Source organism: Microcebus murinus, chromosome 5 (genome assembly GCF_040939455.1).
Source record: "Microcebus murinus isolate Inina chromosome 5, M.murinus_Inina_mat1.0, whole genome shotgun sequence".
NCBI lineage: Eukaryota > Metazoa > Chordata > Mammalia > Primates > Cheirogaleidae > Microcebus > Microcebus murinus.
This window is the reverse complement of record NC_134108.1, coordinates 27,689,615-27,708,724: the sequence shown is the minus strand read 5'-3', so window position 1 is coordinate 27,708,724 and position 19,110 is coordinate 27,689,615. Positions and strand designations below refer to the sequence as shown.

At 41.8% G+C, this 19,110-nt stretch overlaps 1 pseudogene; it reads left to right on the top strand.

Moving 5' to 3' along the window:
* The first annotated feature begins 4,286 nt into the window (after positions 1-4,286).
* LOC109730851 (large ribosomal subunit protein uL1m pseudogene) lies at positions 4,287-5,233 on the top strand (annotated as a pseudogene).
* Positions 5,234-19,110: the final 13,877 nt, after the last annotated feature.

The window sequence follows — 19,110 nt, the reverse complement described above, 5'->3', positions numbered from 1 at the left end:
GCACGAAAAGTCTTTTCCCTAAAGGCTCGGACCTATTTTCACTCAGTCTTTGTGCATCAGCCCCTGACAACTCAGTGCCTGGCACTTAGTAGGTCCTCAATCACAATTGCTAAAGGAATGATTTTCTTACACAAACTCTTCATTCATTTGCAAGACAATATGGCTGCCCAGGTGGTATAACTGGCAGGCAACCAAATGGAGTGCAGAAGTGATCAAACGCACTTCCTCACAGCATGACGAAATGCCAGAAATCTCCTCTGGTGGAATGGATTTAACTCCTGAGCTAAAGCACTGTGTTTCCAGGAGGCCTGTGTTAAAAATCAAATAAGTCCTCTAAGATAAGAATTATCACATCCGATCAATATATTTCGTCAATTCTCGAGGTCCTGAGGAAATGGGACGTAGAACGGGTGAGTTGTGACACCTGATTAGGCCAAGTGAGATCCACAGCACAAGATATTGCCCCATGGAGGGGCTGGGTCTGAAAGAAAATCACCTGATTAGGCCAAGTGAGATCCACAGCACAAGATATTGCCCCATGGAGGGGCTGGGTCTGAAAATAAAACCCAGGGCATTTAGGCTTTCCCCCTAGAATCAGAACAACCATAAGAAAGAAAATCCAATAATTCATGTTCGAGTCAGAAATCAGAGAGGCTGTACTTCCTGCCTGGGGCCATAGCCTCTCATGCCCTGCTTCCACTTGGAGCGATAATTCTCATTCTAGACATGAATCTAGTAAAACCCTGCGTTTGGATTTCCTGGAATTTTTCTGACTGTGAATATGGACTCGTTCCCAAAAACTTCCATGTTCCATCTTCCCTCCTGAATGGGCATTTTCCACGCGGGGAGCACCATGCTGCTGCGAGATCTGCCCAAGTGGCAGGTGAAGATTTATCCCCACCCTGATATATGAGACACTGAATTCACTTTTTAATTTATTGCTTGAGTCAAAATATAATGAAATAAGAGCTAATAAAATAATCCAGTTGGCCAGAAAGTTTTCTACATCTTATTTGTAAGAGTGCTCTAAACCAAGTTGAATCATGTCAAGATCTGCCAGATGTCACCAGTTATTAGGAGTCGCTTCAAGTCACTGGGCTCCTCTTTCCCTCCCTCTTTGTCTCCATCCTCCCCCCCTTTCTTTCTTTTTTTTCTCCCTTCCTTCCTTCCTTTTGTTCCTTCCTTCCCTTCTGTTCCTCCTTTCTTTCTTTCCTTCTTTCTTCCCTCCCATATTAGTTTGCTTGGGCTGTCATAACAAAATACTACAGGCTGAGTGGTTTGAACAAAGGAAATTTATTTTCTCACAGTGCTAGAGGCTGGAAGTCCAAGATCAAGATGCCAGCAGGGCTGGTTTCCTCTGAGGCCTCTCTCCTTGGCTTGCAGACGGCCACCCTCTGCTGCCTCTTCACGTGGTCGCCCGTCTGTGAAGACCTGGGTCTCTCCTTGTGTCCTAGTCGCCTCTTCTTATTGGGACATCAGTCAGACAGGATCAGGGCCCACCCTAATGACCTTATGTTGATTCAATCACTCTTTTAAAGGTCACAATCTGAGATATTGAGGGCTCAGACTTCAACATATGAATTTGGCAGGGGGGAGAGGGGAGACACAATTCAGCCTATGACACCCTCCCTTGTTTCCTTTCTTCATTTCCTTCCATCCTTCATTCATTCAACAAATACTTGTTGAGGGTTTACCCCAGGCCAGATGCCATGAAGAAGAATGAGACAAAACAATTCCACAAATCCCTGCTCAACCCAGACAGACAGACACAACGCACACACACAAACATGCAGAGAAAATGGTTTTAACAGAGCTCTCCTGTTTTAGGAGAGTGGCTTCTTGGATGGAGACCACTGTTGGCTCTTGTCACCTTACAGTTAGTGGTGCAGAATACCTGATCCGTGTGGCAAGGTAAATAAAGGGCCAAGGCAGGATGGGGCAGTGACTGCCACTGATAGGAGCTTGACCCCCGGCTCTGCCTTTGACTTTCTGAATGACCTTGATAAGAAAGCTGAGCTATAAGATCCTCAGGTGTAGGAAGGAGGGGTGGGGCTAGATGCCTACCCCGGTCCTCTCAGTCTCAGCTGGTGATGGATACCTGAGAGGCCCTTGCATCGTGAGCAGGGCTCAGGGATTTTAAGGAGGAGCCCCAGTCCAAGGTCAGAAATGTTAAAATGAAAGCAGAAAAAAAAAAAAAAACCTGGCTCTTTTGGAAACGCTTGTCAATCAAAGAATATGAAACAAATGTAAGCAATTCGTATTTCCACTAAAGTAAAAAAAAATTCAAGTTGCTTTTCTGGGTCAGGCCTTTGCAGGAGCAAAGCGGGTGAAGATGTGAAAAGCTTTTGAGTCACGGAGAATATTCTGCAGAGAAGCAGTGCCCCCTGCTGGGATGAGGTGTTTTTGCATGTAATAAGTGAAAATCATGACGACTGGCCAAGCCTGGGTTTTAATCGAATATCAAATCCAGAGCATTAATCTTAATCAGAAGCTGAGTTTTCAAGACCACCAGACTGTGGAAATATTTCTCCACGGATTAATTTTAGCCATGTCTCAGGTTTACTTTTGCTTCAAACTGTTCATCCATGCTATATATCTTTCTTCATAAATCAGTCTCAATGATATGTACTAATAAAAAACATTTAGTCAAAATGTATAATTTAGAGTACACAGCGAGGCTCACAGGTCTGAAGTCTCCTTTAGTTCAGACTCCATTAAGTAACTTCCCAACTCATCAGACTACCAGACCTCCAAGTCTCCTTCCAGCTTTATAATTTAACTGTATGGAGAAAATCACATATTTAATTGAGTTCTATTGAACATGGGGTATTTTATATATTGAAGGATATACAGAAAAGTTTAAGACATGTCCCTGATCTCTTGTTTTGGAGACTTAGCATGAAAATATACAAAGATAAATAGCAATTATAAGAAGTAAATAATCACACCAGTCGACAAATAAAATATGTCCAAGAGTGGTATGGGCAAGAATCATTTTGAGAACCAGTGTTTCAGGCTGAGGGCCAGAAACAGTTTTATAAAGGAAGAGTTTCTTGAGCCACACCTGGCAAAATGACAAGAATTTTGATGACATTCAGGGATAATGAGAAAAAATGAAGCAAGTATGAAAAAATAGAAGCAGAAAACAGGTTAAAAGTTTTTGATAAGAAAAAAAATGAAATGTGGTTGAGAAACACCAGGAAGATCAATTTAACCTGAGTAGGACTTTTTAAGAGAATACTTTGAGATAAGGCAGGAAAGGGAAGCTGAGACATGATTAGATGATTCCGTAAATGCAAGGATAAGGATTTTGAGCTTATTACTGTAAGCAATTGAAAAGCATTGAAGATTTCTGGGAAGGAAATAAAGTGATAAAACTGTGTCTTAAGAAGACTCACCTGGCAGTCACAAGTAGGATGAAATTATTCTAAGATAGGAAAAGATGCCCTGAATGTGTAAAAGGCACAGAGATAAAAAGAGGGGTTTCAAGGTCATGAATGTGTCTATAAAAGCAGAAAAGAAACCTGACTCTTTAATTTTTTTTTTTGTATCAAGGAATATATCCTAACTTAAAATAATCCAAAGGACTTACATGTTAGACCTGAAACTATGAAACTACTAGAGGAAAACACTGGGGAAATACAACAAGACATTGACATGGTCAATGAGTTTCTGGGTGAGACTCAAAAGCACAGGCAACAAAAGCGAAAATAGACAACTGGAATGATATCAAGCTAAAAGGCTTCTTAACAGCAAAGCAAACAATTAACAAAGTGAAGAAACAACCTACAGAAAGGAAGAAAATATTTGCAAACTATCCATCTGATGAGCGGTTAATAACCAGAATATATAAGAAAACTAAACAATTCAATAGCAGAAACAAAAAAGAAAGAAAGAAAAAATTTCAATTAAAAATAGACAAAAGGTTGAATAGATATTTCTCAAAAGAAGGGGATACCCAAGCCAAGTGTGGTGGCTCACATCTGTAATCCCAGTGCTTTGGAAGGACAAGGCAGGAGGATCACTTGAGGCCAGGAGTTTGAGATCAGCAACATAGTGAGACCCCATCTCTACAAAAAAAACTGTTTTAAATAGCCAAGCATCATGACATGCACCTGTAGTCCTAGCTACTCAGGAAGCCAAGGCAGGAGAATCGCTTGAGCCCAAGAGTTAGAGGTTACAGTGAGCTATGATGACACTCTAGCCCAGACAATAGAGCAAGACTCAGTCTCAAAAAAAAAAAAAAAAAAAAAAAGACACACAGAAGACCATCTGGAGTGCTCAACATGGAGGCAGCCGTAAGGTGCCTTGGTAGAATCTTGATACATCATCAAAGGCATAGTCTTTCCAAGGTGGTTCATCAGACATCTCTTTATACTTGTTCTGTAAACATTCAGGTGCCCAACAGACGTTTTGCTGCTGCTACAAAGCCTGAAAAGAAAACAAACAAACAAACAAAAAGGTGCTAAAGGAAAAGCACCAGATGAAAAAAAAAAGATGTAATAGAAAAAATAAAGTCATACCCATCCATGGAAGGCAAACCTCAGGATGATGTCTATTTAACATCTTCTACCCAAGGCAGATAGGTGAGGTGGAGAAAGCTATTTACTTACCTAAAATTTTTCAAGTTCTTGATTTTACTAACCCAAGGCAAAGTGTTTGTCTTGATTTGACACTGGACATGGCACTGGGAAAGAAGAAAAAATTGGAGCCATTTGCCATGTTCTTAGTCTGCCACACCCATTTTTTTCAGAAATCAATAAAGTGGCTGTATGTACAGGGAAAGCATCAGAGTTTAAAATAGCAGAAGAAATGGAGCTGCATTTACAGGAGGAACTAATCTGATTCAGAAGATTTTGAATGACAAAATTCATGTAGACTTTTATGTAGCTGCTCCATAAATAATGCCTGAGCTTAATCCATTAAAGAAGAAACTAAAAAAGATTTCCAAAGCTTATTCAGAATTTCACTGACTGTGACATCCTCAAAGTTCTTGAATTATCTAAAAATGGGAATGAAAGTAAGGAAGATAAAGAAAAGGAGAACTTTCTCAAGACCAAGATAGCATCATTGGATATGTCAAGTGACCATATAACATATGCAGCTATTAACATCATTTGTAGGCACAGACTGCTGAATTTGGGTACCTTTGGGGTACATGCTTTCTTTCATAGGAAGTGAAGGTTTGTTACTAAAGATCAATCCATTGTTGTCTAAAGAAGTAAAAACCTAAGAAAGTAACAAACTGTCTAAATGTGTTGAATTGTGAAATTATTTTTAGTGGATTAAGAGGCAACAGAAAATATTATAAAACTGCATAATTTCTAAAAAAATAAAAAAGACATACAAATGGCCAACAGGTATATATGAAAAGATGCTAAACATCGTAGGGAAACGTAAATCCACAATGAGATAACAAACCACAATAAGATAACATCTCACCTAGTTGGAATGGCTATTATCAAAAAGTCTGGCAAGGATTCGGTAAAAGGGGAACGTTCATACACTTTTCATGGGAATATAATTAGTGCAGCCATTATAGAAAACAGTATGAAAGTTCCTCAAAAAACTAAAAATAGAACAACCATATGATGCAGCAATCCCACTGCTGGTTATATATCCAAAAAAGGGGGGGGGGAGAAATCAGTATATCAAAGAGGTACCTGCCCTCTCATGTTTATTGCAGCACTATTCACAATAACCAAGATAGAGAATCAACAGAAGTGTCCATCAACAGATGAATGGATAAAGAAAATGTATATATAAACAATGGAATATTACAAAAAAAGGAATGAAATCCTGTCATTTTCGGTAACATGGATGGAACTGGAGGTCATTATGTTAAGTGAAATAAGCCGGTCACAGATAGACAAATATTACATCTTCTTACTAATATGTGGTAGCTGAAAATTGATTTCATAGAGGTGGAGAGTAGAATCATGGTTACTAGAAGACAGGAAGAGTGGGGGTAGGTAGGATGAAGAGAAGTTGGCTAAAGAATACAAACATACGGTCAGATAGAAGGAACAAGTTCTAGCATTCAATGGCACAGTAGGAGAATACAGTTCACAACAATATATTGTATATTTCAAAATAGCTAGAAGAGAAGATGTGAAATGGTCCCAACACAAAGGAATGATAAATGTTTGAGGTAATGGATATCCCGATTACCTTGATTCGATCATTATACATTATGTGTATGTATCAAAATATCACATGTACCTCATAAATATGTACAAATATTATGTATCAATAAAAAATAAAGTTCTGAATATTAAACTAAGGAAATTCTCACATAAAAGGAAGGAATGGGAAGAGGAGCAGAAAAAAAGAAGGCCAAAGAGGAAGATTCTGACTCCAAAGCTTAAGAGATGAAATGACAGTATGTTGAAGACCCTAGAGACATTTGAAGAATAAGAACTGGGAAAAGAATTTGTTTGTAAATAATGTGAATAATGCATAAGTAATGAATTAATTAATTGATTAGTCAACTATTTAACTTTATTTTATTCTAGAGGTTTGGACAGAAAGGAAAGTGAGAAATAATCTCCCTCTCAGGACAGTAACATTTGTGCAACATCCTTTTATAAATAGCCTTCCAATTTCAGTGTTGCATCCAGTGATGTGAGGTCACTACTGTGCTAAGTGGACGATCCAGAGATTTGCAAACTCTGAGGCAGATATCAGATTTCATTGCACCATCTCCCAACATCCATTTTCCCCCTACAGTTAGATTTCCACAGTCATTCCAGATTGCCTGTTTTGCCAATGTAATAGAAATGCAGGGTCAGCACTGAGCACATTGCTCAAGAAGTGCCCTTAAAAGTCAGAACATTGAACAGGAAAATAACTATTCCCTGTGTCAGTCCATAGAGCAGAGCCTGTGTTTGTACTCAGTTTGGGTCTGTGCTGGACTGATGGTGAGGACTCTTTCTAATAGACACTCCAGTAAACAAGGTCACATACGTCCTGCACTTGTGCACTTGATTGCTCTGAACGTTTTTGTTGCTCCCTATAGAGTTTTATCTTTTTAACACCATCTCAGCTCAGACTTAGCACTGGATCTGGTACCTGGTAAATATTTAATAAATATTTTAACATTTCAATTCTGTCAGCACATATATTTACCCTTCATCTCAGTTTCCAAACTTTTGAGAATCTGACAAGCATACTGTATCAGTTAGGGATGCTTTTAGCAGCAAGTAACAGAAAAATCTGTGCTCAAAGACCTAGACAAGAAATATGGAAGTAGGCAGCCCTGGGCTCATGCTACTGGTCAGTGATGCTGTAAGGGACCAAGTTTCCTTCCATCTTTTCACATCCATCATCCTTAGCAAACTTGCCTTCATCCTCATGCTTTTTTGTCTCTTGGTCTCAAGATACCTATTACCCCTATAGATATCACATGCACGTTCCAGGCAAGAACAGGGGAAAGGGAAAATGAAAAGGTTTTATGCCAGTTAGGCCTGTCCCTTTTGCATCAGGAAAGCAAGAACTTTCCCAGAAGCATCACTCAGCAGACTCTTTTTTGCATCTTTTTAGACAAAACTGGACCACACAACCATCCCTGGACCAATTGCTGGCCCAGAGGAATAGCCGATTTGGAATAACCGTGACTCATTCCCAGGGACTAAGGGTGGACCCTACCTCCCTGGAATCAAAGGACTTCTGCTACTACCCAAACAAATTTGAGTTCTGTTAGCAGGAAAGGAGGGCTATGAATATTGGGTCAACAAATGCAAATGCCTGTCATGCATACCTTCCACCATGTGTATTTGAACGAGCAAGTGTTTGTACAACTGCATTCAAGATCATCAAAGTCATGCTAAAGAATTTAAAGTAAAGAATTTAATAATAGACCCTAAAAATGACTTGTTGTCCTCCCCAATGAGGTTATTAACTATCCACCATGAAGCTAGATAGGAACTTTAAAACACCCTAAAATGTGTACAAGTGTGCACATTTAGAATTTCAGGCCTGGCTGCTTTGATATTCCACCAACACACACCACCTTTTTTCTTCCTTTTATGTTTTGTGTCTAGCTCCCCATAAGAATATGAGTTTGTTTGGGGCAATGGTCATGTCTTTTCCATGTCCACATCACCAAACCTAGCACACCAGTTGATGAGTTCAATGAATATTTATTTTAAAAATGAAAGTGAAAATTATTGATGGATTAGATAGTATTATAAAATAGATGTTTTATACCCATTAGACAGTCTTGAAGGTACATTTTTATGGTGCTGCTAAAATTTCAGCAGGTTAGTTTTCTTCTTATGTGTACCTTCTATTGAAACTATACATGTAGTGAGTGCTTAAGACTCAGTTTACTTGTGTATCCATACAATGAAATGTGATTCAGCAAGATTAAAGGAACAGACTCCAGATATAAGCCGTGAGATGAATGAACCCCAAAAGCATCATGCTCAGTGAAAGCAGCCAGACAGAAGAGACCATGTGTGATGTGATTCAATTTATATGAAATATCCAGAAAAGGCAGAGCTATAAAGACAGAAAGTAGACTTGTGATTGCTGGAGGCAGGGGACAATCGTGATTAGCAGAAAGTGTACATTTATGGTGATGGTTGCACAAATTTACTAAAAAATTACTTGGAGAGGGCGAATTATATGTTGTGCCAAATATGCTTTGATAATGGTTTTAAGATCAGTTTCGGTCTCTGCAAGTTTTTCAGCAGTCTTAATCAGCAGCACCTCTCTGCATGAAGTTCCAAGTAGACATGAACATCTCTCACAGGAGGGCAGTTTTTAAATCCCAGAGCACAGATGCATTTGAGGAGTGTGTTGCTCCTCACATAAATGTCTAATGGACTCTCAGCTACACCTAGATGGAAATTTCCAACACTAGCATCAGTCCCCATTCTGAGTAGCGTGATGAAATCTCACAGTGTCTGCTCTGTCCTGCCCAGGACGTGAGGCTTCCCTTTGTCCCGTGGATCCACACTGTGGACACTACTGCCCATTAGTCACTTAGTAGGCAGCTCACTCATCAGGTTGACTGTCCTGGTATCGCGGTGCCTGCATTCAAGTCGCCCTTCTATGACGTCACGATGGCCCCAAAGCACAAGCGCTGTGATACTAGCAATTGGGATATGCCAAGGAGACGCCATAAAGTGCTGCCTTCGAGTGAAAAGTTGAAAGTTTTCAACTTAATGGGGAAAGACAAAAATTGCATGCTGATGTTACTAAGATCTATGGTAAGAATAAATGTTCTATCCGTAAAATTGTGAAGGAGGATGAAGAAATTCGTGCTCGTTTTGCTGTCACACCTCCAACCGCACAAGTTACAGCCACAGTGCGTGCTGAGTGCTTCGCGAAGATGGAAAAGGCATTCAGTTTGTGGGTGGGAGACATGAACAGGAACGTGTACTGACCGCCACCAGGGCCTGTTCTATCCGCGGTTTCAGGCATCCACTGGGGGATCTCTCAACGTGTCCCTCTCGGATAAGGCAGGACCGCTGACCTTTGTTATGTCGCCCTTAGGGAACTAATACGGAGGCCAACTGGTGAGAGTGGCCAGGAGGAGGGTGGGCCAGAGATGACCCAGGTGAGTCTGACGTGGGCCACTGCGTCCCTGCTAGTGCCGTGACCTGTGCTAATGGACCTAGAACAGGTCGAAGGAGGAGCAGTGGGTTGGGACAGGGCACGAGTAACCATTTCAGTGTCTGACGTGTAAGTCACAGTCCCACGGTCCACCTATTTGGACATGCGCAGTCAGCATTTAAAAGGCTAATCTAGGGAGAGAGACAGAAATAGCCCAGAGCTATAGATGAGTGAGTCTGAAGAGACATCAAATTCATTTAGAAAAGTGTTAATATTTGGATTGGAAAAACTTCTCCCTCATTCTTACTAAGGTGAGAGAGACTCTACATGGTGAATGCTGGGTGGTAGGTCCCTCTGCTCCTGAACCAGGATCCCCATCCTAGCTGACTCTCTACGGCTGATGTGGGTCAGCTCTGGAACCCCTGTGAGGGGACAGCACCACACCCCAGAGTATATGGGAAGGTCTCTCGGGAAGAGAGGTGCGGCCCTGACCGAGACACTGAACCACTCAGAGCCTCGGCTTATCGCTGCGAAGCAAGAGGGGGCAATACATAAAGGCATGTGAGACCAAAGTGACCTCACAGTCAGTTCAAGCATTTTCATTTTGCAGAAGAGAAAAATCAGACACAGAGAAGCTAAGTGGTGTATTCAAGGTCATGAACAATTGGGTGTAGGAGCTGGAATTGGAAAGAGCTCTTTTCATTAAAGCATTTCTAAGGTCTCTTTCAGTCTTTAAATCCTATGGTTATAAAAGCAATTTATAAATAGAATAGGGTGGTAGAAGTTTCTAAATGGCACCATCCACCAAAAATTGCTGTTTAAAGAGAGAACTAATTGGAATTCATCAATCTCACAATGCAGAGGCCCCACATTAATTCTGTGCACTGGAGCAAAACCTGCATGGCAGATTGTTTGAATGCAGGAGGTCAGTCAGATAGATTGCTTCTTTAGATCTTCAAGAACATTCAAGAACACTGTCAAAATTCCTTTCATTACATTCATTTCATGTTGGATTTTCCGTGATGTTTCCTCCTATACAGAAATCAAGCCGGCTGAAAACTTTTCCCAACATGCCCTCTACCCAGCTCAAAAAGGAAAAATGTGGTTGCAGCAGCCTTACTTGAAAGTCAGCATCTAGAAATTATGCTCAAAGCAACTGGTCCTTTTCCCAGATGATGTGTTTACCGAAAATGAGCTTCCCTGAGGCCACATGGAAGCAGGCTCTAGGGTCTGAGCTGGACTTTGAGTGTGTCTGATGAATGAAGGAAGGGGACTAGAGGAGCTGCCACATCCAGGTGGCAGCACAGACCAAGCCTGGCTGCTGCTGGAAACTCACAGCTGTAGAGCAGAAAGCTGGTCCCTGCCAGGGAGGACAGGAGAGAAGAAAGGAGCATTCTCCCTACCTCACCGCTCCACCTCCTAACTTCTCTTCTTTTCTCTGTCTTGGACCATCTAAATTTCCCCCTGAGCCTCCTTTCCCTTTTCTTTGGCTTTATTCTTATTCTTCCCTCTCTGCTCCTCTTTCTATCTTTTTCCTATTTTCCTCTTTACCACGTCTCTTCTTTCTAATACTTAACCCCAACTCTGGTCTGTCTACTACTGGAGAAATGGAAATGAAGCCACATTCAATCAATATAAATCAATAATTTCAAAGCCTTAAGAAGACTAATCCTATGGTGGTGAGTGAGATCTGCCTTCTCCTCCTAAAAGCCTCCAAAGGGTCATGGGCTGGCCACCATGGATCAGAACCGCCAGCCCAAGGGGGGCCCACCAAGCTCCATAAAGGCAGCGCCATCTTGGTCCCTGGTTCCCTGAATGGCCAAACATCAAAATCATCAAAATATAATAATACCAATTTCTAGTTCCGTTCCCAGTTGAGATGGAAAACTGAGCATGTATAGGAAGCACCCCTTCTACTCTTAAACACAGAATAGGTGGAAATGCTGGATAAAAAGTATATGTGTGTGAATATACTTAATGCCACTAAATTGTACACTGAAAAATGGTTAAGATGGTAAATGTTATGTATATTTTACCACAATAAAACTAAACAGGGCAACCAAAGTCGGTGTCAAGACAGGTCATTGTCATTGGAAAAAGGGGCCACCTGATTATGTATGTGTGTTGATAGAGAGATAAGATGTATACAGCATAGCCAAATTCAAAAGAAAGAAATAAAATTTTGAGAATAAGACCTTCAAGGACGTAGCAGTGAAAAGGTACTAAACTGAGGCAGCCCTCAGGTGTGTGGGGAGCAGACATGTCCCTCAGAACTGAAGCTCTAGAATTGAGGCCCCTAAGTCAGTCCTGCTCAGTAGGTGCTGGACTTGAGCTCCCTGCATAGCCAAGCATGAAAAAGCCAAGCACCCTCTCTGAAGAGTGACCAGAAAACTCTACCAAAAGTGATAGAGCTGCTAGAATTTCTTCCTGTAACCTTAGAGACTGACCAAACCATAATTCTAGACTCTCTCTGAAGATTTTAATCTAGGCAGAAATCAGAACCAGGAGAATCTTTGCAATGAAATCTGATTCAATCCTGTATCTTGCATCTCATGTTAGCAAATAAACAGTTAGCACAGAATAGACCCTTGGTTTCTAAAGCTGAGACTTTGGAATTTTGCCTGGAACCAATCATTATTTTATTTGCCCAAACCCTGTATCAGACATAGGTCATATGTATCCAACAGGCACCCTTTATTGGCTTTTTATGGATGTTAATTAACAGCTCCATTGTTGGCAGGCCATTTGGAGACACTCGGCTAGAAATACCAGCTGCTTCGCTGAAGTTACGGGTATGTCTGAGCCTTCCACAGAGGGCTGTAAAGTCTTAATGGAGTGGCAGCACCGTAGGGCAATACAGGCCAATTTAGATTTTGTAGCATGTACATGAACCACTGTTTCCTGTCCTGCTCTGATTTTGTTCAAACAGTTTCCATTCGTCTGGAATAGCCACCCCCAGAATACTAACCTAAGAAAGTGGTTATTATTTGCCATTTAGCATTCACTAAAATACAGATTTACAAAGGGTGTTTCCATCCCTGAGACAGCAATGCCTTCCATTTGTACAGAATGCTTAATGTTTACCAAATGTTTTCACAGGATAACCCGGTTCTACGAGGAAGGTCATGGGGCTGGATTTACTCTCCTCGAATGAGAAAAAGCAGTTCAGGTAGACTCTGGGACTCACCCAAAGACACACAGCAGAGCAGGGGCTCGCAGGTTTGCAGCCCACTGCACCAGGCCCCCAGGTGGCCTCTGCTTCCAATGTCCATGATCTCCCGTTCTCCCTGACTTGAAGCCGATTGCCTCTGGCCACCATGCACTCTTTATTTTTAATGTTGTAAAATACAGAATAAGCCATTTTAAGTGTACGGTTCAGTGGCATCAAGTGCACTCACGTTGTTGGGCAACCATCACCACCATCCCTCTACAGAGGAATAGAAACCTCCAGTGATCGTCCACCAGCACAAACAACAAATTCACAACTATCCATGCAAACAAGGAAGTACCTTCAGAAGAACCAAAAATCTGTTGAGCAATCATACTACTTGGTTTTAGCTTTATATCAAAGAAAGAGGCACTGGAGAGGGCAGAAAAGGCAGCTTGCATTCCCTACACCACCCCTGCCCTGCTGTGCCCTGCCCCCCCCCCCCCCAGCCAAGTGAAGAGAGAATCTGCAAGGCTGGGGGAGGGAGAGTGAAATGACTATAGGACTTTGCACTGAAACCCAGCACCACCCTGGCACAGGGGAACACAGCACAGGGCAGAAATCTGCCAATGCCCATGGAGGGAGCATTTAGACCAGCCTGACTAGAGGGAAATCCTCCACCCCGACACCAGAATTCCCACTAGCCCCACTACCAGCTGAGAAAAAGCAGCCCGGGGCCTGGACTGAATTCATAAGCCGGTTGGGTCACAAAGGCTGCAGTCCTTGGGCAATTCCTGCAGCTGTTCTGGCTCAGAATCAGCAGACTTGGGGTGCACATGACCCAGTGAGACACCAGTGGTGTTGGCCAAGCAAGTATCTGTGTCACAACCCCCTGCCCCCACTCCATGCAGCACAGCTCAGGAAGAATCTTCTTCCACTTGGAGAAAGGAAAAGGAAGAGCTCAGAGGACTTTGGAGAAAGGAAAAGGGAAAGCTCGGAGGACTTTGTTTTGCAACTTGGGTACCAGCTCAGTCACAGCAAAAAAAAAAAAAAGTACCAAGCAGACTCCTGAAGCCCCGGAGTCTTAGTTCCTGGAAACATGCTGCCCTGAAGGGAAGGACCCAGTCCTGGCAGGATCCATGACCTGCTGACTAAAGAGCCCTTGGGCTTTGAATAAACATCCGAGGTAGCCAGGCAACAGTAACTGTAGACTTTGGGTGAACCTGGCTGGCTTCAGGTGTGATCTGGTGCTGGTGGCCACAAAGGAGTCCGCATGTCACTCCTCCCCCAACTCTATCAGCCCAGCACAGAGAATGAGTGAGAGACTTTGCCTGGTAATACAAGGAATTCTCCCATATCTTACCCAAGTCCACCAAGATGTTATCACCAGGCATCTGCAAGAGTCACAGCATTACTGGGCTTGGGGCATCCACAGCACTGATATAGCCATAGTGACCAAACACTTAAATCACAACACTCAATTCCCTTTGATTGTCTGGAAAGCTTTCTCAAGAAGGACGGGTTCAAACAAGTCCAGACTGCAAAAATTAAAATAAATACCTAACTCTTCAATGACCATCCATGACATCGATGAACATCCACAGCATCAAGAACACCCAGGAAGACATGACCTCACCAAACAAACTAAATAAGGTACCAGTGACCAAGCCTGGAGTGATGGAGATAGGTGACCTTTCAGACAAAGAATTCAAAGTAGGTGTCCTAAAGCAGCTCAATGAACTTCAAGACAACACAGAGAAGGAATTTGAAAGCCTATCAGAGAAATTTAACAAAGAGATTGAAATAATAAAGAAAAATCAAGCAGAAATTGTGGAGCTTGAAGAAAGTATCAATGAGACTGAAGACAGGCTATTTGAACATACACAGAAGAGAAAAAAGCATAAATAAGAATGAAGCATGGCTACAAGATCTAGCAAATAGCCTCAAAAGAGCAAATCTAACAGTTATTGACCTTAAAAAAGGAGGGAGAGAGAGAGATTAGAGTAGAAGTTTTATTCAAAGAAATAATAACAGAGAACTTTCCAAACCTAGAGAAAGATATCAATATTTGAGATATAAGAATGTCATAGAACACCAAGCAGATTTAACCCAATCAAGGTGATCTCAGGGCATGTAATAAGCAAGGTCCTAAAGGTCACTGATAAAGAAAAGGTCCTAAGGGAAGCAAGAAAAAAGGAAAAAACATATAACAGGGCTCTGATACATCTGGCAGCAGACTTCCTAGTGGAAACCTTACAGGCCTGGAGAGAGTGGCATGACATATTCAAAGTACTGAAAGAAAAAAACTTTAACCCTAGAATATTATATCCTGCAAAATCATCCTTCAACCACAATGGAGAAATAAAGGCTTTCCCAGACAAACAAAAGCTGAGGAATTTCATTAACACTGGACCTATCCTATAAGAAATGCTAAAAGGAGTTCTTCAATCTGAAAGGAAAGGACATTAATGAACAATAATAAATTATCTGAAGGTATACAACTCACTGGCAACAGTTAAGTACACAAATACAGAATATTCTATTGCTGTAATTGTGGTGTATAAACCACTCATCTCTTTAGTAGGAAGACCAAAAGACAAACCTATCAAATATAACTGTAACAATTTGTTGAGACATATATAGCATAAAAAGATCTAGACGGAAACAACAAAAAGTTAAAAAGATGGAGTTAAAAGGTAGAATTTCTGTTAGATTTTTTGTTTGTTTGTTTATAAGCAGAGTTGTCACTTGTTTAACATAATTGGATATACCATGTGTTTTGCAAGCCTCATGGTAAACTCAAATCGAAAAGCCCCAACAACAGGTACACAAAAAAATAAAAAGCAAAAAATTAAAACACACTACCAGAAAAATCACTTTTAACAAAGGAATACAGGAAGGAAGGAAAGAAGAAAGGCACAAAACAACCAGAAATCAAATACCAACATAGCAGTAATAAGTCCTTACCTATCAATAATAACACTAAATGTGAATAGACTGAACTCTCCAATCAAAGGACACAGAGTGACTGAACGAATTAAAAAACTATAAAAGCCTAATTATATGTTGTCTGCAAGAACCACACTTCCCCTATAAAGACACTCATAAATTGAAAATAAAGGGATGGAAAAAGATATTCTGTGCACATGGAAACCAAAAAAGACCAGGAGTAGCCATACTTCTATCAGATAAAATAGATTTCAAGACAAAAATTGTAAAAAGAGATAAAGAAAGTCATTATATGATGATAAAGGAGTGAATTCAGCAAGAGGATATAACAATTCTAAATATATATGCACCCAACCCTGGAGCACCCGGATATATAAAATCTTCCACCTCCAGAACTTTTTCCTCGTCCCAAACTGAGACTATGTTCCCATTAACAATAACTCCCCACCTCTGCCAGCTCTGGTAGCCACCGTTCTACTTTCTATCTCTATGAATTTGACCACTCTGGGAAGCGCATGAAATCAGACAGTATTTGTCTTGTGTCTGGCTTTTTTCACTTTAACATAATGTTTTCAAGGCTCATCCATGTTGTAGCATGAGTCAGAATTTCAATCCTTCTTAGGGCTGAATAATATGCACCATATGTCTAGACTACATTTCGTTTGTTCCTTCATTTGTTATGATGCTCTGCATTCTTACCTCGCTCTGCAAAATAGCACTTGAGTTTTCTTTTGGGAAATTATCTCTTCCCATTGGGCAAAGTCTGGTGCAAGTATTAATTAAGGTTCTCTGGGCAGAAAACAACCTAAGCAGCTGCTCTCTCCAAGAACTTGAAACTCAAGCAACATGATAAATACAGTAAAAATGGAAAAGGCTTTTTAAAAAGCACCCATAAAGCTATACCTCTGCAAGACTGAGTGGTTGTTTTGGCTACATAGAATTGTTCCAGTTCTTATTCCTTCCTAAACCTGATTTTCCAGCCTTCCCTTTGATTATACAATTTACACCTCAGCCAATATTAGGTTATGCTACTAGAAACCAAAGAACTCTAACATTCATCACAACTAAATAGGGGATACCCTAATTCCACAGCCTCCATCCTAGCTATGGGCATGATTTAGTTCCGCCTTAAAAGAATGCATTCAATATTCATTTTTGTATTACTTACCTACATAGATTTGTGGGGACAGAGTGCAGATTGTAGGGTCAGCAGAGAGGAAAAAATAGGACCGTGATGCCATCTATTTGTCCGATAGATGAATTTCTTTTAAGAACCTATTTATATTCTTTTTTGCTTATTTTTATGTCAAATCTTGGCCAAACATATAAGGACTTAGTTATCAGTATTTCCAGGTTTTATAACTCCCTCCAATCTGGAATCCACAAATATCTTGAGAGTCTTTGAAATGTGTTTCTAGGATGGCCTAGATTTCCATAAGTGTTGTACAATCCCAAATACTGCCAATCATGTTCCCATTTGCTCCTACCAGAAAAATGTTTTATTTCTCTGAAAATATTCATTCAGTCAGCCCTGGGTTAGGTTCCAGGGACCCAGTGACAAACAAGACAGACATACCCTATGTCCTTGTGAAGCACGCCTTCCAGTGGGAGAAGCCAACGGGCATTAGATCACTGGGGAACAATATGTAAATTCCAACTCAGCTAACTGAGAAACGTTGAAGGAGGATGTCACCTGGTCAGGGACACAGAAGCAGCTTCCCCAGGAAAGGGTGATTGCGATGAGTTTTATAATAAAGGCTAAGTAGGAGTTACCTACATGGAATAGTGGGGAGCTAGGCAGGAAGAAGGGTCTTTGCAGAAGAACAGACAGCACAGGCAAAAGTTCTATTGTTGAAGATGGCTTGGCATCTCTGTCTCATGAAATTTCCATGGAAAAACTTCCATTCTTATTTTACCTAACAGTTTTCACAAGGATGTTCTTCCTGAAATTGCTTTAATATACCACATCTAATGTTGAACTCAAAACAGTGCTGTCAGATCAAGAATTACCGGGTTTGGGCAAGGTCCCAGCTTCTGTGGCCCATTTCTTATCTGCCTCCTTACCTTCCTCTGCCCTGCCCCCCATCCACTTGATCTTCACCTGCAGGCTCTGCCCAGCTGCACCTCCCAGGCTGAGACAGGAGGGATTAAAGGACTCCAGGTTCAAGTCAAGTCAGCCACCAGTATGGTGGCTAGTTTATCCCGACCTAGTGCCTCAGTTCTGATCATCAGGTCACTAAGATAGGACTGTCTTCCCTGCACACCAGTGACAGCTCCCTGTCTGGGTACCCTTCCTGGTGCTCCCACCACTGTCTAGCACTGGGGCTCTGCCTTGCTTTTTCCTATCTCCTTGCTGGGAATCAGAGCCCTGCCCCTGACTTCCTGCAGAGTCCTGCTGTCCATGACCAGATCTCCTGAGGCCCCACTCCACTTGCCAGAATTTGGGGCCCTCTCCTGCCCTGTATTTCCCATTGTAATGTGCTGTCCCCACTAGGGCAGGAAATGCCTTTCTGCTTGCAGTGACCACCCTTCATGTGGTCATACTCATATTGCCAGTCATGCTCTCACTTCCTATCACAGCTCTGCTGCGTGTCTGGCCCTTCAGCGCCTGCCTCAGTCCTTTGGGAACACCCACTGCAGGGTCCTGGCTCTTACTAGTCTTCTACGACTAGCCAGGCCATAGCCCAGTCACAGCAGACCTTGGTCTGGAATCCAGCAGAGACATCTCTCCTGATGGCTGGTCCAGGTTCTTTCAAATTCCATGCAAGTCTTATAACGTGTAAACAAAACTAGCTCTGTGGACTGGGATTTGTGAGCTCAGATTTGGCTGTGAAAATTAATTCATGATTAGTGAGGGATTTTATTTTCATTACTTGAGGAGCACCGTTGTCCTCAGTGTGATATTTCTTTGGCTGTTCAAAACACATTCTGCAGTGCAGCCATCTTCCGCCTGATAAAACTCACACTGTCTACAGATTGGCAGATACCACAAGCCATAAACTGAGTGGCCAGGAGCCACGATGATTAGATCAGGACATACAAATAGATCTGACCAGATCTCACCCACTTCCTCTCCCTAAAGTAGGCCAGGATTCCTGTGGGGACAGGCTGCAGATGGCTGCAGGGTTTCTCTGCTCAACTCTCAGCAGCAAAGTGAAGACCATCAATTCTTCCCAATATTGAGCAGGGCTGTGTAGAGAAACACCCGGCTGAAAAGAAGCCTGTCCTTGCCCAGCCACCTTGGCAGTCACTGAACCAAGGAGGACATTGCAGTGTGAGTCCATGTGCTAGGTCAATGGGAACAACCCAAGCTGCGCTTCTCTTCTTCTCTGTTTCTGATCTGTGACCCAATGTGAAAAGTAGATAAGATGGGTGTCTCCGAATATGTCCCCTTTTCCCTTCCACCCAACCAGAACAAAACCGCTCAGCCACTTCCTTGTAAACTGCACGGG